Genomic DNA, 18,255 nt, shown 5'->3' on the forward strand with positions numbered 1-18,255 from the left:
TAATAGTCAAAATATTTCCAAAAAGCAACGGAGACAGAGTTCATCAAAAAGAAGATTGAAGAGAGTCTCTAATACACCCCTGCTGCTAACCGTGGAAGTGCAAGAATGTCGAGGGACCTTGGCTCAACATTCCACCACCCCCGACCGACCGCATATGGTCTGCAGATACCCTTGATGCCCTCCATCACCAAGTGACGCTAAAAGTCCCAACCTACTTAACCTTGGGACAAGAGCACTTCACACTTTTTCATTAGACTCAAGTGTCAGTCATTAATGGTTGTGAATTCTTCCATGACTGTCTCAGGTACATTTACGGATGGTCTTCATATGTCAGGGAAAGTGAGGGTGAATTCGAGGTTCTGTTTTCAGCCTCTTTTCTTGTAAAGCTTGACTCATCCGTCCACTGATAATAATCCCAGCACTTTGTAGCCAGCCCTCACCTCTGCTTAGCCTGGGTTGGACCCACACCGCTGGTTTAGTCCTCTCACGGCCTCTTTCTTGACAGATAGTCCGGGCAGTCAGGAGCCACTTCCTGAGTGAGTGAGGCCTTGGTGTTGGGTTGGGAGGCTTTGTGTGCACTGGGCATTGGTGGCAGGAGGCTGATCTGAGGAGGAGGTTCTGAGTGGTCCTATCACCTGGGGAATGCTGCAGATACAGACCATGGCTGGCACACTCCCCAGGATTTCAGCAGTTGGCTTGGGGTTTACAGTGCCTAAGCCACAGTTTAAAAATTGATGAATAAATTATTCACAGGCCCAGCATCTCTGTCTGTGAATCTCCATTTAAAATTGGTATTCTGAGTCCTGTCAATAGGTCATAGTGGACATGGTGAAGGGGGTAAGAGCTCAGAGCTCTTACCACATTGTAAGTGGCACTCTTGATGAAAATGCAGCTCTGCAAGCCAACATAGCGTGGACCAGTGTGCTGCACGTCCTCTTGGTGTGCAGCAGGCTGAGTAGGAGTGTTAGCAATAGCAATGCCAGTGTTTCCCAGCAAAACTCAAAAGTGACTTTGTAGATGTTTTTTGTTGTTTGGTTGTTTGGTTTGGTTTGATTTACTAGACAGTTTCTCTGTGTAGCTTTGGAGCCTTTCCTGGATCTCACTCTGTAGACCAGGCTGGCCTTGAACTCACAGTGATCCGTCTGCCTCTGCCTCCTGAGTGCTGGGATTAAAGGTGTGCACCACCACCGCCCAGCATTAAAGACTTGTTAGTTTTGTCTTATGTGTATGTGCAAGTACCTGAATGTATGTGTGTATATTGCTCAAGGAGGCCAGAAGAGGCAGTTGGATCCCCTGGAGCTGGAGTTAACAGACAGTTGTGAGCCACCATGTGGGTGCTGGGAATTGAATCTGGGTCCTCTGGAAGAGCAGTCAGTAATCTCCAGTTCCTATACTGTTTTGTTGTCGTTGTTTATTTTAAGTGAATGTCAGTAAGAGGCGGAGCAACAAGATGACAGCTTGAACTCAACCCCTGGGACCCACACAGTGGAAGGAGAGAACTGACTCCTGCAGGCTGTCCTCTGAGCTCCACCCGCAGGTGTCACAGCGTCACAGCATTCACATGGCTTTGTGTACGCGCACACACACACACACACACACACACACACACACACACACACACACAATGTTAACTTTTTTTAAATAAGAAAAAAAGAAGCCCACAACCATATACTCCAGAAATAGACACTGCTATATATCTTACTGAACAGTCTTCCAAACGCTGAAAAGCTTATTCTGAAGTAGAGTTGATACATTTCTTTCTTGCTTGCTTGCTTTTTTTTTTTTTGGTTTTTCGAGACAGGGTTTCTCTGTGTAGTTTTTCGCCTTTGCTGGAACTCACTTTATAGATCAGGCTGGCCTCGAACTCACAGAGATCCGCCTGCCTCTGCCTCCCGAGTGCTGGGATTAAAGGCGTGTGCCACCACCGCCCGGCAAATTGATACATTTCTTAACTGCTGAGTTTTAGTAGAACGGGTAATCCACGGTAGAAGACTTGCTCAGCATGTTCAGGGCCCTCGGTTCCATCCTTCACACCACAAAAACATAGCCACAACAGATATACTAGGAACATTCATAGCAATTTGACATTTTTACAGTGTTTCTATAACGTTGTCAATGACAGATTAAAATTTTAGATAGTTTGATAACACTCAATGTCTTGTCTAGACCTTTTTAAACTTTATTAAAATACTGAGTTTATTTCACATGTATATTTCTTTTGTTGTTGTTGTTGTTATGTTTTGTTTTGTTTTTTGAGACAGGTTTTCTCTGTGTAGCCTTGGCTGTCCTGGAACTCTCTGTAGATTAGGCTGGTCTCAAACTTGGAGATCCTCCTGCCTCTGCTTCCCAAGTGCTGGGATTAAAGGTGTGTGCCACCACCGCCTGGCTCACACATATATTTTTGTCTCCCCAGCATTCCCATGTCTGGCCACCACTATGACTGTCCGATCATAACATTCCATTGATAGTTACAACCAAATAAAGAATAGAGTTCCATCCTTGAAAACTGAACAGGAATTTTAGATAACACATTCTTGGCAATGGAACCTGGACAGCATTTGTCAAGCACAGTAGGGAAATCTCTTACTTTGCATTATAGAAGGACAGCCAGATATCAACTGCTACATAAGTGAATAAGGTGAAAGATTTCAAGCTATTTAAACCATTCAATTTTTATTTTTTTATTTTTAAATTTTTTTTTATTTTTTTGGTTTTTCCAGGCAGGGTTTCACTGTGTAGGCCTGGCTGTCCTGGAACTCACTCTGTAGACCAGACTGGTCTCGAACTCACAGAGATCCGCCTATTTCTGCCTCCTGAGTGCTGGGATTAAAGGCATGGGCCACAACAGCCAAGCTTAAGCCATTTTTAAAAATAATTTATTTATTTTTATTTTATGTGCATTAGTGTTTTGCATACATATGTGTCTGTGTGAAGGTTCCAGGTCCCCTGGAACTGGAGTCGTAGACAGTTGTGAGCTGCTTGTGGGTGCTAAGAATTGAACCCGGGTCCTCTAGAAGAGCAGCCACTGCCCTTAACTGCTGATCCATCTCTTCAGCCCCTTAAACCATTTTCTTAAAAAGACTTTCTCCACTGCCAGGGGTCTCGAGGCTCCTGGTCAGTCATCTGGAAGCCGTTCTTCACAGGCTCGATGAACTTGCCTTCCACTTTGGGGAGAGATCCACCTTTTTCTATACTTACCACATTTTTGCTTTCATGTCTTCTTCAGAACTAGGTCCTTTTGGTGTTTTAGGAGTTTTTTGTGGTGGTATTGTGTTCCCCAAAATATTGTGTACCTTAATAAACTTATCTGGGGTCAGAGAACAGACAGCCACTAGATACAGAGGCTAGAAAATGGTGGCACTCATATGCCTTTAATCCTAGCATTCCAGAGACAGAAATCCCTTTGGATCTCTGTGAGTTCAAGGCCGCATTGGAAACAGTCAGGCATGGTGACTCACGCCTTTAATCCCAGAAAGCAGCCTTTAATCCCAGGGAGTGGTGGTAGAAAGCAGAAAGGTTTATAAGGCGTGAGGACCAGAAACTAGAAGTATTTGCCTGGTTAAGCATTTGGCTGGTTAAGCTTTCAGGCTTCTAGCAGCAGTTCAGCTGAGTTCATCCATTGGGATGAGGACACAGAGGCTTCCAGTCTGAGGAAACAGGATCAGCTGAGGAATTGGCGAAGTGAGATAGCTGTGGCTTGTTCTGTCTCTCTGATCATCCAGTGTTCACCCCAATAACTGGCTTCAGGTTTGATTTTATTAATAAGAACTTTTAAGATTCATGCTACAGTTTTTCCCCTGTTTTTTGAAGGATTCTTAGCCTCTTGATCTTGGTGTTGATGGTTTTGTCTTTTTTCCATTCTGGTTTGATTTTTGTGCATTTTTTGCCTGGAGGATCTCATTCAGAGTCTTCCCTGGAGCTTTTTCTTCAGTTACTTCCTCTTCCTCCTCCTCATCTCCATCACGGTTGTCATCTTCGTCAAGTTTCACTTTTCCTATGGACCCTTGTTCCTACTTCCAGGGGCAGATCACTTCCTATACATACGTAAGAGTTTGATATCCTCCTCCTCCGACTCTGCGTCTTCCTCTACAGCTACTTGGTGCAGTCCACTGATGTGCACAGGTCCTGAACCACAGTTCAGCCTGAAGACCACAGCTGGTGTCATTTCAAAGCCCCCAAGGGGAACTTGGTCGAACAGACCTTTTCACAGTTACCAGTGTTACTTTGAGTGGCCTGCCTTCCTAATTCATTGCCTCTGTGTGCTCCGCCAAGCCCTGAATGGATGGTTGTCATGGTGACTGATGCTCACCTTCATCGTTATCTTCCTTAAAGTGATCATCTTTGTCAGCCTTTAGTTCACAGCTGACGAGATAGTTGTGGCTCATGTCCATGTCCATCAAACTTCCTGAGGTGAAGGAGGCACATACTCTGGTATGAGGGAAGCTGGACAGAGATAACTGCCATTTTTCCTCAGGACAGAATAGAATCACATCAGGGAGTAGACTTCTCTGTCCCCTGTTTTTACTCAGGGTCTTTGATCTTCAAACTGGGATCTTCCTGCCTCAGCCTCCTAAGAGCTGGGATTACAAGTGTGTGCCACCACACTCCGCTTGTCTGGACACTTTGCCAATATATCTGAGTGCCAGTCTGCTCTGGTGGGAAGGCATAAAAAGCACGACATGACAGCTTGAGGTAGCACACGCCTGTAACTGTAGCACTCAGGAGACAAAGGAGGATTCTGAGAGTTCCGAGCCAGCCTGGCCTTCATAACAAGACTCTGTGAGAAAAAGCAGTCTGTCGAACATTCTCTGCTGCGTATACTTAGAAGAGTGCCATCTCGCAAGGATGGCATTCAGAAGGAGACTGTATTTGTCAAAAGTTTTTTAAAAAAAAATATGTATATACATATACATACATATACATATATACATACATACACACACATATGTTGGTTTTTGTAATGAGTATATCTTACTTCTATTAAAAATACAAAGAAAGAGCCGGGCAGTGGTGGTGCCTGCCTTTAATACCAGCACTTGGGAGGCAGATCTCTGTGTTAAAAGCCAGCCTGGTCTACAAAGTGAGTTCCAGGACAGGTAGAACTGTTACACAGAGAAACTCTGTCTTGAAAAAAAACAAAGAGGGCTGGAGAGATGGCTCAGAGGTTAAGAGCACAGGCTGTTCTTCCAGAGGTCCTGAGTTCAATTCCCAGCACCCACATGGTGGCTCACAACCATCTATAATGAGATCTGATGCCTTCTTCTGGCTTGCAGACATACATGCAGGCAGATCACTGTATACCTAATGAATAAATAAATATTAAAAAAACAAAAAAGTTATTGCCATTTTAGGGTAATCAAAACCCAAAAGGCAATGCCCAGTTCCTGGCCTTCTGCAATATCTCTAGGCTCTCCTCCATTGTCAGCACTGGTCAGAATCCATCTGAGCCCCGAAACCGGCCAGCAAACACAGGCGTTCAGAGCTCACACTTGCTGTGCTGAGTAGGTATGGGGCGGTTCAGAGCTGGAGAGCATTTGAGTGATAAACCCTGTGCCAGTGAGCGGTCCGGGGTGCCAGTGAGCGGTCCGGGGTGCCAGTGCTTGCCACTTCCTTTCTCTGCTTCTCAAATGTGGTTACTGTTTTCTTCACAAAGGTATGGTTTCCGGAAGCCACCGTACGTGGAGCTGAAAGCTCGGCCAAAACTTGGAGAGAGAGAAGTGACTTTGGTTCATGTGACGGAGTGGATAGAGAAGAAACTGGAGCAAGAGTTTCAGGTAGAGCTGCCCTTATTGCATGTTTCCCACCGAGTATAAGAACACTGGGTGGAATGGAGGATCTGGATTTCATCTGGGTCCAGATCCTCTTCGAGAATTGCATAGAAGCCATGACCATCATCCTTATCTTGAAAACACCTGTGTTCAGACTTGGGTAGGGTTTTTTTTTCCCCCCGACAGGGTTTCTCTGTGTAGCTTTGCGCCTTTCCTGGATCTCACTCTGTAGACCAGTGTGGCCTCGAACTCACAAAGATCTGCCTGGCTCTGCCTCCTGAGTGCTAGGATTAAAGGCGTGCGTGTAGTTTTAATTATGGTTTCAAAGGCCCTGAAGCTTTCCCACGAACTAGAATCACAAGAAACATAGCAGTGGTGGGGCATGCCTTTGATCCCAACACTGGGGAGGCAGAGGCAGGCAGAGCTCTGTGAGTTCAAGGCCAGCCTGGTCTATAAAGTGAGTTCCAGGACAGCCAGAGCTGTTACACAGAGAAACCCTGTCTCAACAAACAAGCAAACAAACAAAACAAAACAACTATTGCTGTTTAAAAGCTACTAATAGCCGGGCGGTGGTGGCGCACGCCTTTAATCCCAGCACTCGGGAGGCAGAGCCAGGCGGATCTCTGTGAGTTCGAGGCCAGCCTGGTCTCCAAAGCGAGTTCCAGGAAAGGCGCAAAGCTACACAGAGAAACCCTGTCTCGAAAAACCAAAAAAAAAAAAAAAAAAAAAAAAAAAAAAGCTACTAATAACTAGTTTCTGATAAAAAGCCTACTATTTTCACCAGATGGAAAAATGCTTTAAACCTAGTTAGGGGGAAAAACCTCATGCCTTCGGGTTTTCCATTTTTCTTACATCCCTGGGTCTTATTATCATTTAAGTGGATCACTTTTTGGGGGATCTTGGGTTACACAGACCAAAGGAAGGAGAGGGAGGACAGAGATTGGTACTGGAGACAGGTTGGAAAACCGAGGCTGCCGACCGCCCCTGCTCTGGTGCCCTGTGTACTTTCTTGTTTCTCTAAGGGTGTTGCTGAAGAGCAAAGGTATCATCAGAATCCACACACAGTTATAAACAGTGTGCAAGGAACAATCACTGTGTACCACTGATCATCCTTGGGGCAGTCACCATATTAGGATTTTTTTTTCATATGTGGAAAACCCAGCCTACATTTGTGCTAGGATTTAAAAGGATGAATTCACTTGGAATATGTCCTAGACATAATGATTTTGAAATACTGCTTTAACATTGTTAAATATTTCTTACGTAGTTAATGTATGCATTTGAAACTGAGGGCCCTTGCCACAAAGCGGACACACTAGGTTCTTCCTGTATTCGTGCTGTAGTGGAGCTCTTGGCTCTTTCTGAGTTCAAGTATGGAGGAGCTGGCCATTTAGTAAAGTTCTTACTACACAAGCCTGAGGCTCTGAATTAAAAACTCCAGCATCCAGCCAGGCGGTGGTGGCGCACGCCTTTAATCCCAGCACTCGGGAGGCAGAGCCAGGCGGATCTCTGTGAGTTCGAGGCCAGCCTGGGCTACCAAGTGAGTCCCAGGAAAGGCGCAAAGCTACACAGAGAAACCCTGTCTCGAAAAACCAAAAAAAAAAAAAAAAAAAAAAAAAAAACTCCAGCATCCACATAAAATCCCAGTGCTGGGACTTGCCGGCCAGCAAGTCTTGTCACATTGATTAGCTCTGAGTTCAGTGAAAGACTTTTGTCTCAGAAAATAAGGTGGGATGAAATTGAAGACATACACATACGCTGACAGCATGGTAGAACTTGTTTGGATGTACAGGAAAATTTCATTATGAAAGGAGGGCAGTTGTCTCACGTGTGGCTGTTCTTTAATATCTCCCTACAGAAAGTTTTTGTCATGCCAAACATGGATGATGTTTATATCCCTATAATGCACTCGGCCATGGACCCTCGCTCCACTTCCTGCCTCCTGAAAGACCCCCCTGTGGAGGCCTCTGACCAGCTGTGATGGGTGAAAATGGGACATTCCCAGTATGAGACCTAGCTTGAGGTGTGGGATTTGTGGCTGCCATCTGTGCTGTGGGGCTGGCCTTTACTGGTCCACAGCCACTCTCTCTTAAAGGACTGCTTCTGCCCTCTGCCTGCGGTGCCCATTCTACTGTGAGGTGGCGTTCCCTGCACCCGGTGACTAGTGTCTGGTTTTCGGTTGCAAAGCTTGGACTGGCAAAGGAGACTGGAAGAACCATCGTGGTGGGGCCAGAAGTTACAGTTGACTAACACCGTGGCTTGCTTTTTTTTTTTTTTTTTTAAAGTCTACCAGGTTTTGTGGCAGCAAGAGTACATTTGGATCGAGCTGTACAACTGGAAGCCTTCCCCTTGCCTCTTGATTCCTCCAAAGCTTTTCCTCAGGCAGCTGGTGCACAATGGAACATTTTTCCACTCTACACTTTGTACGCATGATTGCAGCCCTCCACACTTGAAGAATGTCACTGTGGTAACCTGTGTGGAGTGTGGTTTTGTGAGCCATTTCATTGGTGGTAAAGATAGGCATAGCAACTCTTTTTTCATATTAAATTGTGCATTTTGGAAGCAAGTAGCCATAGGACACATACCCACAAACACACTTTCAGCTGGGGCGGGGACAGTGGGTTTCATGTGAACATCAGGCAAAGCCATGAGATCAAACTATCCCAAATGAGGTACAATCACCTTGCTTCTAACCAATCCTGATAATTTCCTGGAGACATGAGCATATGTGACAATATCACACACTGCACACAATGACTGATTGTTCCTCCCTGGTACTGATGGAATGGGGCCAGAAAGCCGGAGCCAAGCTGTTCTTTTCTGGTTTTCTGTGTGCTCCAGGAAGCCTCATGTGGGATGGGAGGGCCTTATTCATCTAACTGGTTTGGGAGGTTTGTGGGCAGTCCCCTTCTCTGATGGCCAAAGGAGGACTGTTTACTTCCTAGTCAGCGTCAAGCACTACATTTCCACGTGCACTTGTGACCTTTCTTTAATGTTGCCAACTTAAGTTTGTGCATTGTGTCAGAATGTTTAGTTTACAAATTGGGGCTCTAATTGCATAATTTGCTTTGAGAAGACCTAATACAATTTTGTTCAAAGCTGCATCCAATATCAGAATTACCTTGGGTAACTTTTGATAATTTAATATCTGTGGACAGAGCTAATAGTGTTTTTTTTTTAAACAGCACCTTGCCTGAAGATGACTTTAAAGAAATTAATATATTAAAAAATTATATTTGAACCTTTGATTATTTTAATCATCCCATTAAAACATGACAGATTATTTGATCATTCCAGTCAATGTACTGCCCTAATTACTCATTGTATAGGCCAGTTTGCCTATGAGAGTCCACATGTCTTGTTCACTGTTCCTTTTCTGTGCAGTAGCAACTGAAGGCGAAAGACTAGATAGAAGCACTACAGTGTAAAGAGATTACACGACTGTACCCTGTCGCACTTAAAATAGTATGTGGGGACTTACAATCGCATTTTCACAAAATAAACATCTCATGTCAAACACCAGATAAGCATCTGTTATTTATAGAAAAGCCCATAAAAGTGGAACACTTGGACCCTCAGGCTGGTTATATCCACCCTTCCTAGACCACAGCTATGTTGAGGTGGGAATGCAACTGTGTTATCAGCCTACCTTTATGGGAAGAGTAAGGGGGTAAAATGAGGGACTAATCTTGTTTTCTAGGCAAACTGGCCTTGGGACCGGCTCCTCTAAGCTTTCTTTCTGTTGACTGGTTTCAGCTTATCTGAAATGAGGCTCAGCTGCCTCATTAAGATGCAATGCAGGCCTTATTGTTCCTATTAGAACCACGCTGACCGTGGAATCGGGATGTGGCGATCCCTAACTGGGGCTCACAATTATTCAGTTAGTTCTCTGTGCATTGACCTCCCAATGCCTGTGCACTCTTTCCAAGTGTAAGGGTTCCTCGGCTGACAAACGCCCTGTATTTAGTCGTCGGCGTTGTCTAAACTATATCCCTAATTCTAATTGTTTACTAGTAAGCTAACCCGACAATTTAGCTTGCCTAAAGCTTCAATAGAATGTTTTCTTACTGTTGGGAGCATTAAGAATTCTGTAGCAGAGCGGTGGTGGCACACACCTTTAATCCCAAAGGCGAAGGCAGGAGAGGACAGCCAAGGCTATAATAGACAGTGAGACCCTGTCTCAGAAATTCTCTATAGCATCACTGGATGTTCACCGTTATTCAAACGCCAGTTTTCTTGATGTACTAGTGCATACCATTTGGCTTTACCAGCCCCTGGCATATTTGCGAGTCAAAACACTGACCCCTGACCTTGACTCCCCTAGGAGGCCTCGCCTAGCTGCTACTTTGCCTCCCTCCCCCGCCAGATTTCAGCCGCCTCAACACCCAAGTGCCACAGATGACGATTATACACCCCCAGGTCCAATCCTGATAGGCCAGACATATCTCAATTGTCACCCAACAGGTCCACCCTTGGGCCACGGTTACTCCAAAGCCGCCTGCAAACTGCCTTGTCTCAACCCCAAAGAGCCTTGCGGCAAGGCTGGTTTCGAGCTGTACCTAGCAGTTAAAAGGGCCGTCCGCGATGGGCAGGCGGCCCCAGTTATGCGCTAGCAATTGCTATGGCGCCGCAGCTTAACCCCCGGCGCCACGAGGAAGGACGCCGGGGGCTCAAAGGCAGCGCGTCGGGGACAGTGACACACGGACACCAGCCTTAGAGTCCAAACACTTTATTCAGAGGCTTGGGGAAAGGGTGGAGAGGTCCACGCTGTCTGCTGTCTTCCGCTGGGCAGATCTGAAAGAGAAACGAAGAGTGAGGAGGGGATGGAAGTTGGCGGCGCCGCCATCCCCCGCGGCCGCGGCAGTCGGCTCAGACTCGGATTCGCATCACCCGGATCAGCAGTCTAACGCGTGCTTTGTATGGAGTGTCATCACTGCCGGCCGCCCGCCCACCCACAAAGGTGCAGCCCCTCGGCCCACGGAAAGAACACACTACCTTCGAGGTCTGCCGGTCGCAAAGAGACAGAAATGGTCGCGAGACCTTAACTTAAAGAAGGCTTCCGGAAGTTATTGGGCGGGCTTTTGCGATACTGACCAATAGGAACCCAGCTTTATTGTCATGCGCACAGGAGCGATCGACTCATTGGTCTTGCTTTCTGAGTCCTCCAGAGTGTAGAAAGGTCACACTCCAACCATGGAGCTGGGAAGAAACTGGCAGTTTGCAAGCTGCGGGCTCGCGGCTTCCGGATTTTTTTTTTTCCTCCCCCTCCAACTCAGTTCTGGGGTCTGTAATTAGCGCATCCCTTAGCAGTAAGCCGACCCACGCAAGCAAAAACGTGATGTGTTTGAGGTATTCTGTCCCAGCAGCCAGGCTGAGGGTGGGAAAATGAGCCTAAAGAACCCGGGCGGTAGAAGGAGCTTAGCCGGTGTCTGTGAACGAATCCTGATTTTGTGATGAATTGGGTCATTTAACCCTTCCTGGTCCTCAGTTCCTGACTATCCTCCCACAGCCCTACGTGATGACTCATCCATAATCCCAGCACTTGAGGTTTAAACGCCCAGTTTAAAAATCTTTATTTCGTATATTGTGTGTTTGGTTGAAAGCGTGTGTATCGTCATTGATACCAAAGCTGGTGAGGATGCAGAGCGACAGAGCTTTGCTCCCGTTACTTATGTTTGGGAGTACAGAATGGGATAGCCATTTTGGAAAAGGAGTTGAACAATTTTTTATAAACATCCACTTGCCATGTGATCCATTAATCCCTGGAAATTTACTCAAGACAAATTAAGACTTGTACGCACATAAGAGCTCGTAGGTAATTGTAAATAGCAACATTATTCAAAAGCCCTACCCCCAACTGGGAACACACCAAGGCTCTTCAATGTGTAAATCTAAGCTAATAATGTTGTCTATACAATCAAAAGCTACTTGACAAAACACAATAGTCCTTTGATAGATGTGATGCTTGGAAGTTTCTAGAGATCTTTGCCAGCTGAGTCATCTCACCTGAACCTTTTTTTCTTCAGAAAAGATCTTGCTTGGACAATCCAAACTGGTCTTGAATCATAATCTTGCCTCAGCCTCCTGAGTGCTGGGAATCAGGAGTGTGCTCACCCATCCAAGGAGATTTATCATTTTTGGCTTTATTGATATTCTCAGCTTTTTATTATCTTTGTTTTTTGAACTTCTTATCCCCAGAGTTACAATTACAGGTATGTTCCAACCCCCTGACTCTTCTAGTTTCTTTTTCTTTTTTCCTTTTTCTTTCTTTTTTTTTTTTTTTTTTTTGTTTTTATTTTGGTTTCTCAAGATAGTCTTTCTCTATGTAGTCCTGACTGTCCCGGAACTCACTCTGTAGACCAGGCTGGTCTCGAACTCACAGAGATCCACCTGCCTCTGCCTCCCGAGTGCTGGCGTTAAATGTGTGTGCCACCACACCTGCCTTGTTTCTTTTCTTTTTCTTTTTCTTTTTTTTAAATATCTACCTATCTATCTGTTTTTATTTATTTATTTATTATGTTCACAATGTTCTGCCTGCATGCTAGAAGAGAGCACCAGACCCCATTACAGATGGTTGTGAGCCAACACGGGGTTGCTGGGAATAGAACTTGGGTCCTCTGGAAGAGCAGCTAGTGCTCTTAACTTCTGAGCCATCTCTCTAGCCCAGCCGGCCTAGTTTCTTAAAATTAATAAAGACCTTTCTTCTTTTTCTACAACCCACTAAAAACTATACTTTTCACACTAAGGATTGCTTTAGAGGCATCCCACAGATTATATTTTGTTTTCATTAATATTTGGCTCAAGATATTTTCCAGTTTTCGTTGCAATTTTTCTCTTTTACTCATTGGCTATTTAGAAGCATGTTATTAACTGGGTAAAGTGGTACACATCCACAAAACCAACACTTGGATGATGGAGGTGGGAGGATCAGAAATTTAAGATCAGTCTAAGTTACTTATGGAGTTCAAGGCCAGGCTGGGCTACATGAGAGCCTGCCTCATAAAAAGTTAGGGGCTGGAGAGATGCCCAGTGGTTATACGTGAGTTGAGTTGAGTTCCCAGCACCCGTGTCAACAGCTGGCAACTGCCTGTAACTCCACTTCCAGAGGATATGATGCTCTCTTCTAGCCTTCCCAGTGGTGTAGGTGGGCACAGCAGTGACTTACAGTGGGCATTTGGCTATTACACAAATTTGCATCTACAGATAAGAAACCTGGAGGGGCCGGGCAGTGGTGGCGCACGCCTTTAATCCCAGCACTCGGGAGGCAGAGCCAGGCGAATCTCTGTGAGTTCGAGGCCAGCCTGGTCTTCAAAGCGAGTTCCAGGAAAGGCGCAAAGCTACACAGAGAAACCCTGTCTCGAAAAATAAAAAATAAAAATAAAAAAAAAGAAAAAAAGAAACCTGGAGGGCCTTGGTTAGGTAGTCCTGGTTCTCGATCCTTTGTGAAGTTTCCATCAGATGGCCACCTTCCTCTGAAGGCTTGTTAGGATCGGGTTATCCACTCCAGCCTCACTCTGCTCTGGGCAGTCAGCTTCAGTTCCTTACTGCATAGGTCTCTCTGGCACTGCTTGTAGCATGAAGCTGGCCTGCTGCTTCCCTTGGAGTAAGATGGCTGGGAGATGGACAGAGGGAAGGAAGAATGAGAGCTGCAAAATGGCCAGCCTTGGAAGGGGCATGCCATCACTTTCCACAATTTACTGATCACTTGAACCAACCCTGGTGCAAAGTGGAAGGGGCCCACACACGGAGGTGGATACCAGGACACAGGGATTTAGAACTACCCTCTAGGAGGTCAGCTGTCATTTTCCAGACTTATTTAATTGTCCAGCACTTGGTCTGTTTTTGTGTGTTTGTGTATTTGTTGCTGTTGAGGGTAATGTTCCACAAGTAGCTTGTCGACCAAGGCACTGCTGGTGTTATTCACATCTCCAACAGGAGTGAATCTCCAGCAGTGGGGCAGTGTTGCCACTTATGGGTCATTTGGCAGTGTCTGGAGGTAGTTTGGCTTTTTACAAAGAGGAAGGCTGTCACTGACACCTGTGGGATTGTGGTGTGGGCTGAGTTGTGTCCTCCAGAGAGAAATGTCGTAACTTCAGGGTCTTTATCGATGTCATAAGTTAAATTAGAATGGCCCCTAATGTGGTGTGACACTCCTGGTAAGAAGAGAGGAACTCAGACCTAGAGACGCACAGGAAGAAGATAGCCATTTAAGGACAAAGGATGCTGGAGAGGTATTCCTACAAGCCAAGGGATAACGGGTGTTCAGAAGCTGGAAGAAGCAGAAGACAGTCTTCCCCGAGAGGATTCAGAGGGAGCCTGGTATTACTGGCCCTTTTGTTTCAGACTTCTGGCCTGCGTAACTATGAAAGAAATGGCTATTGTTTTTTTGATTGGTCTCAAATTCTTTATGAAGCCAAACTCCCAAGTGCTGAGATTAAAGGTGTGTTTCACTATATCCAGCTCTCTATTTTATTTTGTAATTTTATCTTATTTGTATTACTGTTTGTGTATATGTGTGTTTGCATGTGTGTGGTGGTCTGATTGTGTGTGTGTGTGTGGGGGCGGTGCCCATGGCATAGAGTGTGTGTGTAAATCAGAGGAGACCTTTGTGGAGTCAGCTCTCTCCTTGTCCCTTTATAAGATGTGGTGGTTTGAGTGAGAATGGCCCCCATAGGTTCATATGTTTGAATGCTTGGTCCACAGTTAATGGAACTGTTTGGAAAGGTTTAGGAGGTGTGGCCTTTTTGGAAGAGGTGTGTTGTGGGGAGGTGGGGGACACATGGGACTTTGAGGTTTCAAAAGGCTAAACTGGGCATTCTTTTTCTCCCTCCCTCCCTCTCTCCTCCCTCCCTCTCTCCTCCCTCCCGCTTTCTGTGTCCTCCTCACTCTCCCTTTCATCTGTGGATCAGGATATAAATCTCTTAGCTGCTTAGCTACTGCTCCAGGGCCATGCCTGTCTGCTTCCTGCCATGATGGTCTTGAACTACTAATCCTCTAAAACTGTAAGCAAACTCCAATTAAATGCTTTATTTTCTAAGAGTTGCCTTGGTCATGGTGTCTCTTCACAGCAACAGAACAGAAACTAAAAGATACGGGTTCCAGGGATCAAACTGAGGTGCTCAGGCTTGTGTGTCAAGCACCTCTACCCACTGAGGCATCTTGCTATTATTGTAAAACATCTGGTTTTGCGCACTTCTTGTAGCATCCCTAGGAAATGAATATAGGTGAAGACCAGAGGGACCACTGAACATCTACAGTGCACAGGACTGCTTCTGCTGCAGTCCCAGGATTATCTGACCAATTAAAAAGAAAGTACAATTTAAAATAAACCTGGCCCCAAAATGTCGATAGTGCAGAGGCTGAAAAACCCTGTCTTCTCCCTCTGGGTTCTCGTCTATCAGCAAACTAGAGAATGTTGAAATCTAGTTTCATTGTTGCCCATCGGTTGTGTCTACCTTGGCTTTGTTTTCAAGTTCAACTTAAGGTATTTACACATTTAGGATTGTTACGTTTTATTCATGAGTGGGTTCTTTCACCATTGTGAAGTGTCCGTGTTAATTCAAAGCTAGCTCATCTGATACCAGCATAACCTTCCTAGTCCCCCCCCCCCCCCCCCCCCCCCCCCCCCGCCCCCAGCCTTTGTTATGTAGCGCAGGCCAGTCTTGAACTCACTGTGTAGCCCATGTTGACCTCCTACGTTAGCCGCTCCAGGGCTGGGATTGCAGGTGTGTGCTGCCACGCCTGGACTGCTGTCCTTCGGGAATTTTTTTTAGGTCCTGTCTTTCTCTGTCTTTTGACTTTTAGCCTCCTACATACTTATGTTTGAATTTTAATACCTGTAAATATAATTGAGTCTTGAAGTTTTGAGAGTTTTTTGTTTGTTTTAGTTTACATGTCTGCCTTAAAAAAAAAAAAGAAGATAAATTTTATTTTATGCGTGTGGTGGTTTGGCCTACATGTATGTCTGGTGCACCACCTGTCTGCGGTGCCTACAGAGGCCAGAAGAAGGTGTTGGATCCCCTGGAACTGGAGTTACAAACAGTTGTAAGTTTCTAAGTGGGTGCTGGGAATTGAACCCAGGTCCTCTGGAAGAGCCATCGTTTCTCTTAACCATCAAGCCATTTCTCCAACCCCCACGTCGGCCTTTTAGCTGGTATATGTAGACCATTTACATATTTTAGTAGCTTTACTGAAAAACAGCTACAACCTACCCATTTAGAATAATCCAGTGGCTTTACTATATGAACGAAGTTGGGTATCATTACCATTATTAACTTTAGAATGTCTTCATTAGCCCAGAAAGAAACCCTCTGCCCTGATCATTATGTCTCAACTTCCTCATCCTCTCCTCCAGCCCTAAGCATCCACTTGCCTACCTTATGTCTTCATCTGCTTGAGTCCTCTGTGTGGACAGGATGGTAAGAACGTGAACCTTTATGACTGGCTTCTTTTACTTTACCTTTTCTTTTCTTTCTTTCTTTTTTTTGGTTTTTCGAGACAGGGTTTCTCTGTGTAGTTTTGTGCCTTTCCTGGAACTCATTTTGTAGACCAGGCTGGCCTCGAACTCACAGATATTCGCCTGCCTCTGCCTCCCGAGTTCTGGGATTAAAGGCGTGCGCCGCCGCCGCTGCCGCCTCCTCCTCCTCCTCCTCCTCCTCCTCCTCCTCCTCCTCCTCCTCCACCACCACCACCACCTGGCTTTACTTAACATTTTCAAGATTACAATCTTGTACTTTATGTTAGTATTTCATCCATCTTGATTGCCAAATAGTATTCCCTGAAGTGGATAAACCACTTTTTTTGTTGTTTTTTTTTTGTGTGTGTGTGTGAGGGGGTGGTACAGACAGGGAGAGAGACGACATTTGTAAAAACGCATGCCGTGGCACACAGATGAGAGAGCAACCTCAGGTGTCATCCCTTATCTTCCATCTTGTTTGAGACAAGGCCTCTCATTTGCTGCTTTGTATGACGGGCTAGCTGGCCATGGGCTTGTGAGGATTGTCTTGCCTCAGCCTCCCATCTTGACACAGGAGCATCAATTACAGATGTGTAACATCGTGGCTAGCTTTACGTGGGCTCTGGGGATCTGAACTCGGGTCCTCGAATGTGAGCAGCCAGTGCTTTACCCATTGAGTCCCCTCCTCAGCCCTGTACCAGCTTTTGTTTACCGTGGGTGGTGAACATTTGGACTGCTCCATTCTGGGGAAATTATGAATGAAAGGAAGTCCTGGGTTTCACTCCCAACACTGCATAAACGTGCTGAGGTAATGCAAGCCTGTCATCCCAGCACTCAGGAGGTGGAAACAGGAGGAAGAGACGTTCAAGAGCGTCCTTTGCCACGTACGGAATCTGAGGCCAGCTCCAGCTAGAGACTCTAAAACAATAACAATCAGCTAAGGTTTAGGTCTTTTTCATAAGATTTATTATTTTACTATGTGGTATGTCTGTAACGGGGAGGGAATACCGTGGGTAGGGGGTGAGTGGTGTGTGTATATGTGTTTAGGTGTGTGGGTGCCCGAAGTCTCAAAGGAAGGAAAATAGCCAGGAGGTCTGGAAGAAGCCAGGAAATGGCCATATCTGAGAAGAAATGTTCAAACCCTTTTAAACAGCCTGGAACGAAACAGTGGCCCACAGGAAAACAGTATGAAAGCAGACCTCTGCAGAGATTTTACTAGAGGAAGGATGTTTATGAGCTATCCAAGGGAAGTTTCCAAAACGTTCTACAGAATTAGGCGAGATATCGGGGGATTAGGAGGACTGGGCAGTGAGGAAATGGAGATGTTTGGGAGGATGGTCACTCCATCCTGGCACTGTGTTGGACCCGAGGCTACTAATACGGGTATAGTTCTGTGCCATGGCATCATAGCCTTGGCACAAACGGGTGTGAACACAACAGCTCAGAAGCAAGTGAGCAAATAACCAGTTAGGATGAGCCTAAGCTACCCCCCTAGAGGAAGCTGGGCTCGGCTGACATCCCCAGCCAGCTGGCTGCTATCTTTTTACAATCTTTTGCATAACTCCAAGAGGAGATGGGCAGACTTGGACTACAGTTTCAGACAAAGCTTATAGTCCCCACTTGTTTGTGCAAACTTGTATCTGCTCTTAGTGCAGGTTGCTTTCGGTATCAGTGGGTTCCACATCTGTGGTTCCACAACCACGGATCAGAATTATTTGGGTTTTTTAAAAATTCACCGGTGTTGAACATATACAGGCTATTTTTTCATGGTTTTCCCAAACAATGCCCCATACTGTGCAATAGATATCACAGGTTACATAGGGATAACTTAGGTCTTAAAGTATAGAGGAGGATATCAGGAGGCTATGCATAGCTCATGCAAATGTGATGCCATTTTATTAATATAGAAGGGATTTGAATGGGATTTTGGTGTCTTTAGATGTATGGGCTTCTGAAGGCAATCTTCCCAAATATAGAGGGAATATGGTTGATATTCCAGGAACTGCCAGCTTGGGCCACCTGTCTTCTAAC

The 18,255-nt window shown here is 45.6% G+C and overlaps 2 long non-coding RNA genes, 2 other non-coding genes and 1 pseudogene across 4 annotated transcripts; 1 reads left to right on the top strand and 4 right to left on the bottom strand.

Annotated features, from left to right (window-relative positions):
• Window positions 1-10: 10 nt before the first annotated feature.
• On the top strand, window positions 11-9,295 carry LOC128121256 (uncharacterized). Its single transcript, XR_008222130.1, has 3 exons — window positions 11-157; window positions 5,654-5,774; window positions 7,627-9,295. It is a non-coding gene; the product is annotated as an uncharacterized LOC128121256 (long non-coding RNA).
• LOC128121255 (nucleophosmin-like) lies at window positions 388-5,647 on the bottom strand (annotated as a pseudogene).
• Window positions 9,296-10,319: 1,024 nt separating the features above from the next.
• On the bottom strand, window positions 10,320-10,451 carry LOC128123581 (small nucleolar RNA SNORA76). Its single transcript, XR_008222754.1, has one exon. It is a non-coding gene; the product is annotated as a small nucleolar RNA SNORA76 (small nucleolar RNA).
• Window positions 10,452-10,481: 30 nt separating this feature from the next.
• On the bottom strand, window positions 10,482-12,020 carry LOC128121257 (uncharacterized). The gene is made up of 2 exons (XR_008222131.1): window positions 10,764-12,020; window positions 10,482-10,562 (listed from the first exon to the last, which is right to left on the bottom strand). It is a non-coding gene; the product is annotated as an uncharacterized LOC128121257 (long non-coding RNA).
• On the bottom strand, window positions 10,636-10,705 carry LOC128123557 (small nucleolar RNA SNORD104). The gene has a single exon (XR_008222732.1). It is a non-coding gene; the product is annotated as a small nucleolar RNA SNORD104 (small nucleolar RNA).
• Window positions 12,021-18,255: the final 6,235 nt, after the last annotated feature.

Source organism: Peromyscus californicus, unplaced genomic scaffold, assembly GCF_007827085.1.
Source record: "Peromyscus californicus insignis strain IS unplaced genomic scaffold, ASM782708v3 Scaffold_3__1_contigs__length_106647218, whole genome shotgun sequence".
NCBI classification, from domain to species: domain Eukaryota; kingdom Metazoa; phylum Chordata; class Mammalia; order Rodentia; family Cricetidae; genus Peromyscus; species Peromyscus californicus.